This window comes from Taudactylus pleione, unplaced genomic scaffold (assembly GCF_031769625.1).
Source record: "Taudactylus pleione unplaced genomic scaffold, aTauple2 ptg000259l, whole genome shotgun sequence".
Taxonomy (NCBI): domain Eukaryota; kingdom Metazoa; phylum Chordata; class Amphibia; order Anura; family Myobatrachidae; genus Taudactylus; species Taudactylus pleione.
The window spans coordinates 3683042-3701218 of NW_028284661.1; the positions used below are offsets into that span (position 1 = coordinate 3683042).

General features: G+C 42.3%; 1 protein-coding gene across 2 annotated transcripts in view; it reads right to left on the reverse strand.

Moving 5' to 3' along the window:
* CEP85L (centrosomal protein 85L) overlaps positions 1-18177 on the reverse strand; it is a 309647-nt gene that overhangs the window by 12456 nt on the left and 279014 nt on the right. The window lies entirely within an intron of this gene.

Below are 18177 nucleotides of genomic sequence, written 5' to 3' on the forward strand. Positions count from 1 at the left end.
ATCTGTATGCTAAATAAATGGTATTATTTCTGTCAAGAAGGTGAGTGCTGTCCTTAATAAGACATATATTCAGTAGCCTGATTTCATCCTCAGTGATCTACCTGGAATGGACACGTTAATTATATTGTTTGCTACTTTGTTCAGGTGTGTACCTAGCTACAGACAATTAAAACAAGTTTCAGGTCTCTTCAGGCACGCGTGTATATTTATAGGCTTGCCATATCATGCCTTTAATCCGGGACACATGAATTACACAGGTTCTGTGGCTGACTGACTTCTCCATTCACCTGGTTTTAATCAGCCACAAAACCTGTGCAATTCACATGTGTGCCAAATTAAAGGGATGATAAAGTGTGTGTATATGTATGTACATACAGTCAGGTCCATAAATATTGGGACATTGACAGAATTTTCAGATTTTGGCCTCTATTCACCACCACAATGGTTTTGAAATGAAACAAACAAGATGTGCTTTAACTGCAGACTTTCAGATTTAATTTGAGGGTAATTACATCCAAATCGGGTGAACGGTGTAGGAATTACAACAGTTTCAATATGTGCCTCCCACTTTTTAAGGGGCCAAAAGTAATGGGACTATCAACTCAAAACGGATTTCATGGACAGGTGTGGGCTATTCCCTCGTTATTTCATTATCAATTAAGCAGGTAAAAGGTCTGGAGTTGATCCTAGGTGTGACATTTGCATTTGGAATCAGTTGCTGTCAACTCTCAATATGAGATCCAAAGAGCTGTCACTATCAGCCATCATTAGGCTGAAAAATCAAAACAAACCCATCAGAGAGATAGCAAAAACATTAGGTGTGGCCAAATCAACTGTTTGGAACAGTCTTAAAAAGAAAGAATGCACCGGAAAGCTCAGCAACACCAAAAGACCCGGAAGACCACGGAAAACAACTGTGGTGGATGACAGAAGAATTATTTCCCTGGTGAAGAAAAACCCCTTCACAACAAGTTGGCCAAATCAAGAACACTCTCCAGGAGGTAGCTGTATATGTGTCAAAGTCAACAATCAAGAGAAGACTTCACAAGAGTGAATATAGAGGGTTCACCACAAGATGCAAACCATTGGTGAGCCACAAAAACAGGAAGACCAGATTAGAGTTTGCCAAACAACATCTAAAAAAGCCATTACAGTTCTGGAACAACATCCTATGGACAGATGAGACAAAGATCAACTTGTACCAGAGTGATGGGAAGAGAAAAGAAGGAAAGAAATTGCTCATTATCCAAAACATACCACCTCATCAGTGAAGCATGGTTGTGGTAGTGTCATGGCGTGGGCATGTATGGCTGTCAATGGAACTGGTTCCCTTGTATTTATTGATGATGTGACTGCTGACAAAAGCAGCAGAATGAATTTTGAAGTGTTTCGGGCAATATCATATGCTCATATTCAATCAAATGCTTCAGAACTCATTGGACGGCACTTCACAGTGCAGATGGACAATGACCAGAAACATACTGCAAAAGCAACCAAAGAGTTTTTAAGGCTAAAAAGTGGAATGTTATGCAATGGCCAAGTCAATCCCCTGACCTGAATCTGATTGAGCATGCATTTCACTTGATGAAGACAAAACTGAAGGGAAAATGCCCTAAGAACAAGCAGGAACTGAAGACATTTGTAGTAGAGGCCTGGCAGAGCATCACCAGAGATGAAACCCAGCGTCTGGTGATGTCTATGCGTTCCAGACTTCAGGCTGTAATTGCCTGCAAAGGATTTGCAACAAAGTATTAAAAAGTGAAAGTTAGATTTAGGATTGTTTAGTTCGTCCCATTACTTTTGGCCCCTTAAAAAGTGGGAGGCACATATAGAAACCGTTGTAATTCCTACACCGTTCACCTAATTTGGATGTAATTACCCTCAAATTAAATCTGAAAGTCTGCAGTTAAATCACATCTTGTTTGTTTCATTTCAAAGCCATTGTGGTGGTGAATAGAGGCCAAAATCTGAAAATTCTGTCAATGTCCCAATATTTATTTAGACCTGACTGTGTATGTGTATATGTATGTATATGTATGTAAAATACCCTTAGGGTGGCACTCCAATAGTAAAAACAGCAATGCAGGTGCCCTCCAAAAAAGCCATAGGTAGGCCTCATACATACAGTATACAATGATCATATTAGTATAGCATTGTGTACAAGCATGATGATCTCCAATACCACATAAAACACATTAATAGGCTGGATACTGATCGCTCACAAATGAGTAATAGTATAATAAATGCCGAATGATCTGCCACATCCAGCCTAGGCTGGATGTGGCAGATCATTCGGCACTTATTATACCATTATGTGGTATTGGAGATCATCATGCTTGTACACGATGCTATACTAATATGATCATTGTATTTGTAGTCTAGCGTCTGTTGGTCTCCGTGACAACGGTGATGCTGACGATGCGCTATTCCACCATGCCGGAACTGACGCGTTCTGCGCGCCGAGAGGAGGGCGCGGTGTGATGACGCCATCGATAGGCATCCCGGCCTGGGAGGCAGCGTGACGCCGACTTTGTGCAACGATGTGTGAGTATAAATGTATGTCTTGTATGTATTTGTATTGTTCATACCTTGATGAAGGAGCAATAAAGAGGCTCCGAAACGTCGGTGTTTTTCACTACCTACCTGCGTTATTTGCATTTATTCAGAGTGCCGCCTGCTGGGACTGTATATATATATATATATATATATATATATATATATATATATATACACACATACACAGACACACACAGACATATATATATATATATATATATATATATATATATATATACACACACACACACACACACACAAAACACAAATTTCTATAGCTAGGTAACACCTGAACAAAGTAACAAACGATGCAACTGTCGACACAATTTCACTTAAAATCATACAATTCCAGAACACACAAATTTGAGCACACATCATGTCGTGGTGTTGTATCAACTAATTGTTTCTCCTATACACTATTGGTCTAATTCAGAGATGTGCGCTAATGCTGCTGCAAATTTGTACGCAGCGGCTGTGCAAACATCAGCATTACATCGATCTATGAATCAGGCCCTATATGCGGTCGTTGTGCGTACACTCTACACGATGTGCACCACATTGTACATTGCATTGTCCCATCTGACGTGCAGCACATTAGATGGGATAATGCGATGAGTGATGTGTGTAAGCGATAGATTGGGTGTTACCACTATACAATTGGTTACTATTGGCAACTTCTCTCCCCATCCTCTGTATAAGGTATGATGCAAATATGCGATTGTCAGACCTTTTTACATAAGCATTTCCCAAACAGATTTTTAATATTAGGTATATTTGAATGAAGTGCTTGAGTAAAGGAGATACACTGATTGAACAGTGGTATCCATGACAACGCAGCTTTTGAACGCTGCACTCCAGCTATACGCACAATGTGTGGTGTTTCAGTAAGTTCTCCCAACATGGATGGATGGATAGATAAATAGAGTCAGGGTTGCCAGGTAATAAGCTACCATGAAGAGCTTAGCTCTTGACAGCTGATGTTTACTTTGCCTCATATTCTTCCTCATAGGTTTGCATCAGTGATTAGAGGAGATCTCTAAAGCCCTATTATTTTTACATAGTACATTATTTCAGTAGAATAGCAGAGAAGACTTATAAATCAATTTATGGATAAATAAAAACACAACACCTATGGAATGTATAAGGAAAGCTGGGGAAATGGACCCTTCAATAATAAAAAAGCTTGGTCTCTAGTTACATTACGATGATACAAAATCTGTCCACAGGTTTGATTTATTTTATATACGTCAATGCTGCACAGAAATAGTGTAATGCATGGGATGCAGTCAGGAAGCAGACGGTTGAAATGCCGTCCGCCAGATTCCCGACTGTCTAATCCCAGCAGGGCACTAATGACAGGCGCCTATCATTATCCCAACGCCGGTAGCCCGACGCCCGGCATACTGAATGAAGGTAAGCCGGGCACAGACAGCCGTGGGGTGGGGATTTGGTTTCAGGGTTTAGGGTTTAGGGTTCGGGACCCCTTCCCGGGAGGGTTAGGCTAGGGGAAGGGGGGGTTACGGTTAGGCACCCCCAGGGGGAGGATAGGTTTAGGCTGCGGGGAAGGGGGAGTTAGGTTTAGGCACTTGCAGGGAGGATTAGGGTTAGGCAATGGGGGGGGGCTAGGGTTAGGCACCCCTCAGCGAGGGTTAGGGGGGGATAGTGCTAGGTATAGTTACTATACTTACCGATCGGGATTTTTCAGTCCTGCCGGTCTTCTGCTGTCGGAATTTGAACCGCCGGGCATAGGTCCGGCGGTCATTCATACTGATCCCGTAATGCCCCACTTCCATAATAAAGCAGGGCCTGACAACCTTCACCTGCATCCAAATACCTGAAATCTGCTGGAGAAGACAGATGTCTCGGCCATGGAGTCACTATGTGATCGAGTGTCCCAACACTTTAACCCTGCACCAATTTGTATAAATGCCCGACAATGCACTAAATCAATGTGGATTTATTTCACGCACTTTTGCTTTATACTCGTTTTTGCAATTTTACAACTGGATCATCTTATTTAGATTTATTAGGGCAAAACTAGTATTTCAAGCTGGCTGATAAAGATTAATCAGATCTTGCTAGAACACTGACTGATAACTAGTTGTCCAGATATGTAGATAGTGGCACCTTACTGGCTAGTCAAGAGCCTTTTTGTGGAGTTCCAGCTGACTATTATTAGTAATTATTTGTTTTGACAAAACTAATCACGTAGGGTCGTTTAGGATGGAACATGCAAAATAGGGGCCATCAAACCCATATTTTGGGATATGACATCATATACCTATTTGTATATCTTATTCACAGAGAACACATATTCATCTATATGTGATAGCAGCATCTTCAATTTGCTTAAATTCTCACATTGTGCTTCAGGAGGGGTTTATAGCAAAATAGTTATTAGGTGCACATATGCGCCCACATGCAAAAATTATATTTATTTTTACAGAACAAAATATTTAAATAAAATTCAAGTGGGATGTTGTATTAATTTATTACAGATGTGTCCTGATAAACTATTGCTGAAGTCGCACCAAATGGCCCTTCTTGGTGCGCAAGTTCTTGTGCAACTCGGTTATTGCTGAGCATATTTTTTGGCGCCTTTTTCACTTGAAAATGCATCACAGTCGCAATCAGATGGAACGAACCGCTTCACGAGACTGTAATGATTAATTTAATACGCGACACTTGTATATCTGTGTGCGCTTGAGTTGCTGAATCTGTATATGAAGTGCTACAATGCAGCGGCCGTGGCTTTTTTCACGCCAAGTTCCGTTGTGCTTCGTATACAGACTCAGATGCATATAGATATACAAGTGTCGCATATCAAATTAGTCAGTGCAGTAAAACAGTTTGTCGCATCCGATTGTGACTAAGCTGCATTTTCGGGAGGAAAAGACGCTTGGCGCAAGTTGAGTCACACAGGACCTGGTGGTTTACTCGAACCAGGCATCTCACACCACATGGCATATTGAGGCTAGGTGTGTGTGGACACATCTGTAGGTTTGTGGACAATGGCCGCCCACCTCAAGGAGAAAATGCAAGATTAGAAATAAATAGGATTGTTTTATTATCTGACAAAAAAGGTATCTTAGAAGTGACCTAATTAAGATTTATAAATATATTCAAGGTCAATACAAAAATTTGTATAACAATTTTTTGCATCATGGGCCATACAGAGGACAAAGGGCAGAAGAGAGACTATGTTACCATCAGCATAGTAAGAGGTTTTTCTTACAACAAATAAGAGTTGTAGCTATAATTAGTAGAGAACATTGATGGTGAAAATCTCTAGGAAATTTATTCGATTGCTGCCCATTCTTCATCTGAAAGTGACAACTGTGGATTTTGTTTCCTTTCATCCTATTAACACAATTTTAATTTATGAATGATTGAACTTAATGGGACAGTGTATTTTTTTATTTTTTTTTAAACAGGGTGCATTTGTGGTGTAATTGGTATATCCATTTCCACTGCAAATTTTCAGGTTACACATGAATCTCTGAAAAGGGGGGTAAGTCCCCCAATGCACTATCCGATGGATTGCCAGATCCTGCAATGGGATCGGAAATGCTGACCAGCGGCCATCAATGTTCCGCGATCCATAGGAGAATTTGTGAAAGTATACATGTTAAATTTCAGCGATTTGCAAATCCCGATCATATTTTGATAGTGACCGGCAAATCAGTGAAATCCAAAATGTTGGATTTCACCGATCCTGCAACCTGGCATCTCTGGATCGCAAGAACGTGGCCATCCATCGCTGGTAAATAGGGGCCATTAGCCACCTTGATGCCAGCTAGACGTAAGTTCCAAGTGCACCAGAGCAAAACAAAGGCATTTGGTGGTGTGCATTGGCTGTGCTTTATAGATGCCTCCAGTGTCATGCTCGAACCCTATTAATTCACTGTTTCAGAGGAAACTGCTAGTTAGACTAAGGGGTCTATTTACTAAGCAGTGTTAGGAGGGAATCGATATGATATCCCAGCGGCCGCATGGCAGGGAGTTCGAATCCCGGCAGTGGCAGCCAGACAAAACAGCAGAGCCCGGCAGCGGAAACCAGACACCGCTGGAAATCCCAATCATCCTAAGGTAAGTATCTACTAACCTAACCCCCCTAACCCTAACCCTCCTTAGGGGTGCCTAACCCTTACCTCCCCCCTTGTACCTAACCCTAATCCCCCCTCTAAGTGCCTAACCCTAACCCCCCCTTCCCGCTGCCTAACCCTAAGTCCCCCGGGGGGGGGGGGGTGCCTAACCCTAACATCCCCCCGGGGGTGTCTAACCCTAACCCTCCCTTCCCCTAGCCTAACCCTAACCCTCTCGGGGGGTGCCTAACACTAAGTCCCCCCCCCGGGAGCCCTAAACCTAACCCTCCCCCCCCCCGTTAAGGTATGGTGGGCGCTCCCGCTTATCCCCGTATTCAATATAAAATTAACGAAAACGGGAAACTCCGAAGTTGGATTTGCGTAAAGCTACGAATTTTTCCTTAAAATAATTGTAAGACCCCCCTAAAGTTGTAAAAACATGGGGGAACACTATGGGTACCCCCATTTTAGCCTTTAATTGAAAGTCGGGGATTTAAATAGCCGCAGCAGGTGTTTTTTTCCCAACATTGAAGAAGTGATGCAGAAGAGCACTTAGGTTATTTTTTTCGTTTTTTTAAGTGGTCCCATCAAATTTGGGGTACATGAAAATGGGTACTAGCATATTTTTAAGTCTCTAAAGTAATTTTTTAAAAATTCTGCATTTGTGCACCTGCCGCATACTTGCAGAATAGCCCTGAACCTATTTCCCTATTGTTTAACAATTTTTTCCCATTTTTTTTTTCACCCCAATTTTTTTAATAATTTTTTGGGGTGTCCCTATTTTTTTTTTTTTTTTGACACAGTTCTTTTTTAAATGTCATTCTCAGGGGTGCAGGCTATTTTTTTTAAGTCTGCACCCCTAAACCCCAATTCTGCACTTTTTTTCGACACCTATTCAATGGTGAAAAGTTATCACCGTTTTTTATCAAAGACTTGTCAAAACTGCGATGTCTTTGAAATTGAATAGGGTGTAAAAGTAAAACCTGCGATAATGACGTCATAATTGCGATAATAACGCAAAAACGATGTTATCGCACCCATATTGAATACCCCTATATGTCTCCACTTTGCCCAGTTGACATCTGCAGTTTTAAGTGTAAAGGCCTCTTTTTTAAAAGTTGTATTAACATCAGTCATTAAAACAACAACACAAAAAACAGCCTACAAATATAAAAAGGGAATTCCTTGTTTCTTCCCACTTTACATATACTGTATACCAACTAATCACTGCATAAGCTCAGCAGTGGCAGTCATCAGCAATCACTAATCAATCCGGGATACACAATTTGCTTGATTACTCTCATTAGTTTAATTTCTGCAAGATAGTTTCACTTGGAGCTTCCAATTTTGGGACAAACCCCCTATACTTCACATAATCTTAGCATTACACTCAAGTACAGAAATGTGTAATGTTTTCCCTTTAGATCATTACCTTCCGCATATTTCTGCACTTTACAACAAAGCAATTGCATTAAAAAGTTCGACAAAATTAATTTGCTTTCATTTGTCTACGTACTAATAATTGCGGCACTGCAGCAATTGTTATGTATCCATCTCTCCAGGAATATTTTCATTTTTAATGAAAATATCCCGGCTCTGTACCAAGGGGAACTTGCGGGGATAGCGGTTGCGGTAACCACTGTCCCTAAGAGTTATGTCCCCGGCATTTAGGAGAAGTCTTTCACAGAGGTGAAAGACTTCTCCGGAGGAAGCTGACACTGCGCATGCGCACAGCATCAGCTTCTGAAAGCGGCTGGGGGCTGCAGGGGAGAGATTGAAAGATCTCTCTCCTGCACCGGGAGCCCCCATAAGCTAACAGTAGTTTACACCATCTGAAGATGGTGTAAACTACCAGGGCTAAACTCAGAAAAGCTTGGCTTTTTGGAGTTTAGTACATAGGGATCAGATCGTAGTTCCCATTGATAATAATGGGGACTGCAATCTGCAGTACTTATTAGCACTTTGCCAGAGATTTCTGTGAAATCTCCTGCATTGTGCTATTAGTCCCAGTGGCAAACGTAGGATTTTGAAAGGGGGGTTTCCAAATCCTTGGTTACCGAACCAATGAAAAAACATCTAGCCACAAATAAATAGACAGAAACAGCTTACACAGGATGTAGGACCACTATAATAAAATATGCCACTCAGGCTATGACGGGGTACACACACACTGACTGACACAGACACACACAGACCCCCCCCCCCCCCCTCTATCACTAAAAAAAATCATGAATGTAGCAGGCAAATAAATACAGCTAGCATGATTTATAAAAGAGTCTAGCAATCTCTCTAGTTGCACCTTACCTCCATTATATATGTATATATATATATATATATATATATATATACACACATACACACACACACACACACACACACACACACACACACAGTGGGGCAAAAAAGTATTTGGACAGCCTGCGATTGTGCAAGTTGTTGCACTTTAAAAGATGAGAGAGGTCTGTAATTTCCATCATAGGTACACTTTAACTGTGAGAGGCAGAATCTGAACAAAAATTTCCGGAAATCACATTGTATGACTTTTAAACAATTTATTTGTATATTCTTGCGGGAAAAAAATATTTGGACAATCCAAAAGTTTTACTCAATACTTTGTAAAGTAACCTCGGTTGGCAATTACTGAGGTCAAACGTTTCCTGTAGTTCTTGACCAGGTTTGCACACACTGCAGCAGGTATTTTGGTCCACTCTTCAATGCAGATCTTCTCTAGATGTGTCATGTTTTGGGGCTGTCGCCGGGCAACACCGACTTGCAACTCCCTCCACAGATTTTCTATTGGGTTGAGGTCTGGAGACTGGCTAGGCCAATCCAGGACCTTGAAATGCTTCTTAAGGAGCCACTCCTTATTTGCTGGGGCGGTGTGTTTGGGGTCATTGTCATGCTGGAAGACCCAGCCACGTTGCATCTTCAATGCTCTTACTGAGGGAAGGAGGTTTTTCCCCAAAATGTCACGATACATGGCCCCACTCATCCTCTCTGTAATACGGATCAGTCATCCTGTCCCCTTTGCCGAAAAGCATCCCCAAAGCATGATGTTTCCACCCCCTTGCTTCACAGTGGGTATGGTGTTTTTGGGATGCCACTCATCATTCTGCCTCCAAACACGGCGTGTGGAGTATATACCAAAAGTTCTATTTTGGTCTCATCTGACCACATGACATTCTCCCAATCCTCCCCTGGATCATCCAGATGGTCACCGGCAAACTTTAGACGGGCCTGGACATGTGATGGCTTAAGCAGGGGGACTTTTCGGGTGCTGCAGGATTTGAATCCATGACGACGTAGTGTGTTACTAATGGTAACCTTTGTGACTGTGGTCTCAGGTCATTGACCAGGTCCCCCCGTGTAGTGTTGGGCTGATCCCTCACCGTTCTCGAGATCATTGATACCCCACGAGATGAGATCTTGCATGGAGCCCCTGGTTGAGGGAGATTGTCAGTGATCTTGTATTTCTTCCATTTTTTAATAATTGCGCCAACAGTTGATCTCTTCTCACCAAGCTGCTTGCCTATTGTCGAGTAGCTCATCCCAGCCTTGTGCAGGTCTACAATTTTGTCCCTGGTGTCCTTAGACAGCTCTCTGGTCTTGGCCAAGGTGGAGAGGTTGCAGTCTGACTGTTTGAGAGTGTGGACAGGTGTCTATTATACAGTTAACCAGTTCAAACAGGTGCCATTAATACAGGTAACGAGTGGAGGATAGATGAACTTCCTAAAGAAGAAGTAACAGGTCTGTGAAAGCCAGAATTCCTGCTGGTTGGTAGGTGTCCAAATATTTATTTTCCGCAAGAATATACAAATAATTTGTTTAAAAAGCATACAATGTGATTTCTGGAAATTTTTGTTCTGATTCTGTCTCTCACAGTTAAAGTGTACCTATGATGGAAATTACAGACCTCTCTCATCTTTTAAAGTGCAACAACTTGCACAATCGGAGGCTGTCCAAATACTTTTTTGCCCCACTGTGTGTATGTGTATAAATAACAGATATATACATTCAAATGGGATATTTAATATAATTCCCCTGCATTGGTTATAAGTCACCACTGGGGTAGATGTATGAAGCTCTGGGAAGTGATAAATGACCAGCCACTCAGCTCTCAACTGTCATGTTACAGGTTGTGTTTGAAAAATGACAGTTGGGAGCTGAGTGGCTGGTCATTTATCACTTCCCAGAGCTTCATACATCTGCCCCAATGATCCCTATGGCTACATTTTCTGAAAAGTATCAGTGTGTTCTCTTCAACATGTAGATCTTACTAACTGCTTTGGGGCTCGTTTACATTTGGAAGTAATTCAGTTTTATGGCACGTCTCTCAGATGAAGTAGTACATGTCCACTTTACAGCCGTGCTCATAGGTGTTGCTTTCATAATCTCAAATGCTTTTTCAAATGTAGGCAAGTATGAACTGTTTACACCATCTTTAGACAGTGTAAACTGCTTCAAGCCTATGGAGGCTTATGAACAGGAGAGAGATCTTCTGAACTCTTTACCGCAGCCTCCGGGCTGGCAGCAGAAGTGGTACTGTGCACATGTGCAGTGTCAGTTTCTCCCGGAGAAGACATTCCACAAAATATTGGGGATATAACTTGCACTGACAGTGGTTACCACAACTGCTGTCCCTGCAAGTGTACCTTGGTACATAGGGAATAATCTCGGCAGTTCCACAATTATTAATACATAGGCCCCTAAGAATTCAATAGCCTACCTGGCTAAATAAACATTATATTATAATAAATGTGTATTTTTGTGCCAAACATTATAGGGGAAAGGTAGTTTGCATGAAAACCTGTCAAAGACTATGGAACACACTAGGTTGGGTGATGAGCTAAAGACCCTTAAACAATATTAAGAAATGTATCACATTGGTATATTTCACAATAATGATCCATTTGCTAGAAATGGAAATATAATCCTACAGATTTTAAGCTTGTATGAGCAGGGTTCTCTCCTCTTTTCTAATTTCTACATAATTATGCTAACTGCACACTGTAATTTTATATCTATGTGAATATATATACTATCTGTATTAGTCTGTACTTCTATATCTTGTCCGTTTTACCACTGTACGGCGATATGGAACCATTGTAGTGTCTTATAATAAATAAATGATAATCGGAATAATAATACAAAACATAAAAACAACATAATCAAATTCTAGTGATCTCTACTTAATACATGGTAAATTCTAGTGATCTCTCTATATTAAAGAGATCATTCTCTTTTGGAATATATAATGATTACTGGGCCTGCCATTCATTAGATGGTAAATATAATTGCAATTCTCAGGAACATTCCAACCACTTCCTAAAAGAGTTACTTGGATGTCACCTGTGTTTGCTCAGCTTGGCACTCTGATCACAGATTTTATTCTATGACACAGGAGTTCAAGTCTTCCTAGTGAACAATTATAGGAGCATGTACTAAAAACTCAGTTACTTATTGTTAAAGGGAGATTGAATTTATATATATCTGCAATACAAAACTAATATGTTGTCATGTTTTACCTATAATGAAATTACATATATGCATCATAATAAACATTGCATGTGTAACCTGATGTATTGTCCCTGCAAGTGTGAGAATGTATTGTAACTTTACGTGTGAATTCTTGTACTGTTAAGGCTCAGGCAGATAGACATTGTTTCACATTCCGAGACTATGGCGCTAGACATAGATCGGATTAAAAATTATATTAGGAATTGGACACAATATCCACCATAAATAAATCAGAATATAAACTTATACAGTTTATATTTATTTACATAATACTTAGAGTACTACTAACCTCTAGTGTCCAAAGTTAGTATTGGATTTGGAGACATAAGACTATGGAATTAATGATTTGTACTGAGAATGAGGCAGTTATATAAGGAGTACTTCATATGGATTTCTCTGATAGATTAATAAAAGTAATGTTAGCCTCCAGAATAGACATTCTTATGCAGGATTCAACGAACATCTACAGAAATAATAAATCGGGTCTCCGTGCTATGAATCTTTTTTATTTTTTTCCCAAATCTCTATATAGCTCAAAAGTAAGACAGTGCCACAAATTGCAATCAGTAAGCAGTCTTACACACTAGTTTCCAAACATTTTTTAAAACAGGAGAAAAAACTATGATATATGGCAGATAACAGTGCTATCCAAACTTGTTTGAATCGCGGGGCCCAAAGTATCAGCACAGAGCTACTGTATAAAGAAAATGACTGGTCAAGCCTATCCCAATCAGTCACAAGAGGAAGGAGGTGAGCGGCAAGGAGGAGGGCATGGGAGGTGAGCTTTTACTGTCTGCCATCGGATCCTTGCAAGAATATAGTTGTTTTCTTGCCTTGTCTGCTGCATTCAATGTAGGCAATGTGCCAGTTATGTTAGTCTCCTCAGAAGAAGTGTACATACAAGTTAGACTATTCACACTGAGGAGGGATTTGCCTGAGTTTTTCAACTTTTTCTTAATGATCCAAGTAATAACACTAATGGGAAAACACCAAGTTTTTCTCTTCGACCCCTGAAATAGTGTTGCCATTACTTTATATTTAGCTTTTAATAGATTGTCTATTACATCCACATAAAAATTGGACTCCGTATGAAACTGAGCCCTCAAACTAATCAAAGGCATCAGAATAAATTTGCTGCACATCTGATTCTTGTTCTTGTTTCAGAGTCAATACGGGCTAATGATTGTGACCTTTTGCAGTTTCATCGATTCATATTATCAGCAAATGCTACCTTCATCCATAAGCTCCACCAGGTGAGGAGGTGGCTGCTACAGCTCATTAGCACTGTAATTACAGCAAAGCTTTCTATAAAACTATTTCTGGTCACAAATAATGTAAAAGGGTTCTCATCTGACTCAGATGTGTTCCTTTCCTTAGTCTCACAGACACACAGTTAGGTCCATGTATATTTGAAAACAGACACAATTTTCATCATTTTGGCTTTGCCTCTGTACGCCACCCCAATGCATTTGAAATTTCGCAGGATGTTTTGGGTCATTGTGCATATGTACTGCGAAGACCCATTGAATCAAATGTACTGATTTTAGCTGAATCTGAGCAGGCAGAATTCATCTGGCTGCTTCTGTATGCTGTCACATGATCAATAAACACTAATGACCTAGTGCCATTGGAATTCATGCATGTCCATCATACTGCCTGAACAATCACACTGTCTCCACTGTGTTTTACAGATGATGTGGTATGCTTCGGATCATGAGCCATTCCAAGCCTTCTCCATACTTTTTTCTTCCCATCATGTGATACAGGTTGATCTTAGGTTTTATCTGTCTTGAGGCTTATTAATGGTTTGCACCTTGTGGTGAACCCTCTGCATTTGCTCTTGTGAAGTCTTCTCTTTATGGTAGACATGGATTATGGTATGCCAACTTCTTGGAGAGTGTTTTTCAGTTTGCTGGATAACAAGAAGGGGTTTAAAGGATTCTGTGATCATCCACAACTGTTGTCTTCCGTGAATGCCCAGGCCTTTTTGTGTTGCCGAGTTAACCGTTCTTTTTATCTCAGAATATACCAAACTGTTGATTTGTCCGCTTCTAAGATTCCCGCTATTTCTCTGATGGTACTTTTGCGGCCTAATGGTGCGTACACACGGTACGATCAGTCAGCGATAACGATATCACTGACTGATCAACCTGCACCTTCCCGGTGTGCTGGATGATTGATATTGATCATCCAGCACACCACCAACCCACCAATGATGGCCAGCTACCTATAGTAACCTAGTCGATATCGACTAGGTTGGCCTGCATGCACGGTCGATGGACGATATCTTTATCGTCCATACATGCCCACGCATCGTAGGTCGTTGGTTGGTTGGAGGCACTGCAAAAAATGCACGATATGAACGATATAATCGATATCGTTCATATTGTGCAATTTATTCGTACTGTGTGTATGTACCATAAGGATGGCCTGTTTTATTTGCATTGAGAGCTACTTTGACCGCATGTTGTAGGTGCACAGCTTCCAAATGCCAATGTCACATTTGGATTCAGCTCCAGACCTTTTATCTGATTAATTGATAAAAAAATAATAATGACATAATAGCCCACACCTGTCTATGAAACAGCTTTTGAGTCAACTATCTAATTAGGTGGAAACCCCTAGAAATAAACTGCACTTTGTTATATCTCGATTCGTCAAATTAAAACTGAGCAATAACAAAATGTAATTACATCATCATTTTTCTTTTATAACACATTTTAACCCTTCACTAATTGTTTATTATATATGTACTTCACTTTTTTATTTTCATTCTTTATATGCAGCTGTGGCTGCTCTTAACTATCCATTTACACTGCACTTTTCTTACTATGGCGGTGCCCTGGGGCGGCTTAGCTGGGCCAGTTTGGGGGTGTCCTGCGCTCTGGATTTGAACCCTAGTATGTTAGGGACCTACCCTAAAGAGGTTACCTGGATATGGTGGGTAGGCCCATAACCTTGGCCAAGATTATGCTAAGAACCTCTATTGATTGCAAAATTTTATTGCATTTATATATTATCAATAATTTGGAGTTGTGCACCTGAGATTTGTCTGTTTTTGTGCCTACAATTAGTCTCATCAGGTAGCACCTCCCATTATATATATATTCAGGGTGTGCAGTCCAGGAATCTTTCCCATATAATGACATCATCAATGCAAGAGACAGGCGTGGCCCCATGCATGTAGCCGGTAAGCAGGGGCGCCGAGAGGGGGGGGGAGCAGGTACAAATTACCCGGGCCTGGGATTCCCCCCCCCCCCTCCCCTCACAGCAGCCCAGCACACAGCACACAGCAGGAGACTGCTCGTCTCCTATGCCTGTGGGGGGGAGCGATCACACTGATCGCGCCTCCTCTGGCTTTGCGCCCGGCTTACCCTTGTTCGGGATGCTGGCCGTTGTGATTCTGACAACTATCTTTGGTCCCGGGTCGGACTTTCAACGTTGGGATTCCAACGGCCGGCATTCCGGGCGGCGGTAATATAACTACATCCCCTTGGGGGATACCCTATCCTTGTTTGGGGCTGTTTTTTCTCCATAGCACTCAGGATGAGCGGGAATTCCAGTTCAGCTGCAGACAATCTAAATTAGTGTCTGACAGTGGAACTCCAAGTTGGCAACAATTTAATCAGATTAGCACCCTCTGCAGGCACATGACGTTGTTGCACTCAATCCCATAATGCATTAGTCTTAAAAAGTGCATAGAGAGTTTTGTATTTGTTTTAATTTTTTTAAGTAGGTAAACAAGCAACATAAGAATTCTGTATGCAAGTTCATAAGGGAAGGCATTAGTTCTACACAAGGCTGGTCCTGCCACTTTCCTAATAATTATACTCATGCTGGGGATTAAGGAAAAATTAGATTTTGGTACCTACCGGTAAATCCTTTTCTCTGATTCCACAGAGGACACTGGAGGTGCTTACACTGGGGTATAGAGGCGTGGATAGCTGGAGCTGGCACTTTAAAATTTAGAAGTGTGAAGCTCCTCCCCCTCTATGCCCCACCAGCCCTCAGTTTAGAAAATGAAGACCGAGAGGAGGTGGAGAACAAGCGGAGTGAAAGAAGAGAAGAACACACAATAACTAAATCATACAACATACAGAACAAAACCAAACAGGCAGGGATAGAGAGGTGGACGTCCAGTGTCCCCTGTGGAATCAGAGAAAAGGATTTACCGGTAGGTACCAAAATCTCATTTTCTCTTTCATCCACTAGGGGACACTGGAGGTGCTTACGCTGGGGACGTCCCAAAGTTTTCCCCACGGGCGGGAGCACTCTGCGGCGCATGCAGAACAAGGCGGCCAAAACGGGATGCCGAAGTAGCAAACGTATCAAATTTGTAAAACCTGACAAACGTGTGAACTGAAGACCAAGTAGCCGCACGGCACAACTGTGACGTGGAGGCTCCTCTACTGGCCGCCCATGACGCACCCACAGAACATGTGGAATGAGCCGAAATGGACGAAGGAGGCAGACGGTCAGCACTATCATAAGCCTGATGAATAGTAGGCCGGATCCAACGTGCCAAAGTCTGCTTAGACACCGGCCAACCCCTTCGAACAGCATCATAGAGGACAAAAAGCGACTCAGACTTACGGAGGGACGCTGTCCTGGCAACATAAATGCGGAGAGCCCTAACCACATCCAAGGTAGAAGACCCACCAGAGTCCTCCAGCAACGACGGTACCACAATAGGCTGATTGATATGGAAAGCCGACACAACCTTGGGAAGGAAGGTGGCTACCGTCCGGAGTTCCGCCCTATCAGCATGAAACACAAGGTAAGGTGGCTTACAGGACAGAGTACCCAATTCCGAAACTCTACGAGCCGAAGCGAGAGCCAGGAGGAGGACAGTCTTCCAAGACAAGTACTTAAGATCGACCTCCTCCAAAGGTTCAAACATGGGCGACTGAAGAAACAGAAGCACTAAGTTTAGGTCCCAGGGAGCTATCGGAGGTACAAAAGGAGGCTGCACGCGCAAGACCCCTTGAAGAAACGTCTGCACCTCAGGAAGGAGGGCCAATTTTCTTTGAAAGAAAATAGAGAGGGCAGAAACCTGCACCTTTAGAGTTCCCAGCCGAAGGCCAGAATCCAGACACGTCTGAAGGAAAAGCAGAAACCGGGACAACCGAAAAATTGTAGACGGAAGACCCCGACTGGAACACCATGAGATAGAACCACGCTAGATGCGATGATAATGCGCAGCCGAAACTGGCTTCCTGGCGCGTAGCATGGTGGGAATAACTGCATCTGGGATGCCCCTGCGTCTTAGGATATCGGTTTCAAGAGCCACCCCGTTAAACGCAGTTGCGCTAAGTTGGGGTGTATGAATGGACACTGCTGTAGAAGATCCAGGCGTAGAGGAAGGGGCCACGGATCGTCTGACAATAGGGACCGAAGGTCCGAGACCCAACTTCTCCGAGGCCAGTTCGGAGCTACGAGAATTACAGAGGCTGATTCCTGTTTTATCCTTTTTAGAAGACGAGGAAAAAGCGGAATCGGAGGAAAAAGGTAAACAAAGTCGTAGATCCACGGATTTGTCAGGGATACCGCTTCCGCCTGCGGATCCCGAGTTCTTGAGACGTATACTGGGAGCTGTCGATTTAATCGCGACGCCATGAGGTCCACCTGAGGACATCCCCATCGACGTATCAGCGCGTTGAACACCTCTGGATGAAGCTTCCATTCCCCGGGATGCATATCCTGTCGACTCAGGTAATCTGCTTCCCAGTTGTCCACACCCGGGATGAATACCGCCGACAGGATTACTGACTGTTTTTCGGCCCACCGAAGGATCTGAGTTACTTCCCGCATAGCCATGCAACTCCGAGTCCCTCCTTGGCGGTTGATGTAAGCGACGGCCGTCGCGTTGTCGGACTGAACTCTCACCGGACGAGCCTTTAGAAAGTCTGTTGCCTCTATCAGAGCATTGTAAATCGCTCTGAGTTCCAACACATTTATGGGCCACTTCTGTTCTAGAGGGGACCATCGACCCTGAAAGTGATAATCGAGGACTACTGCT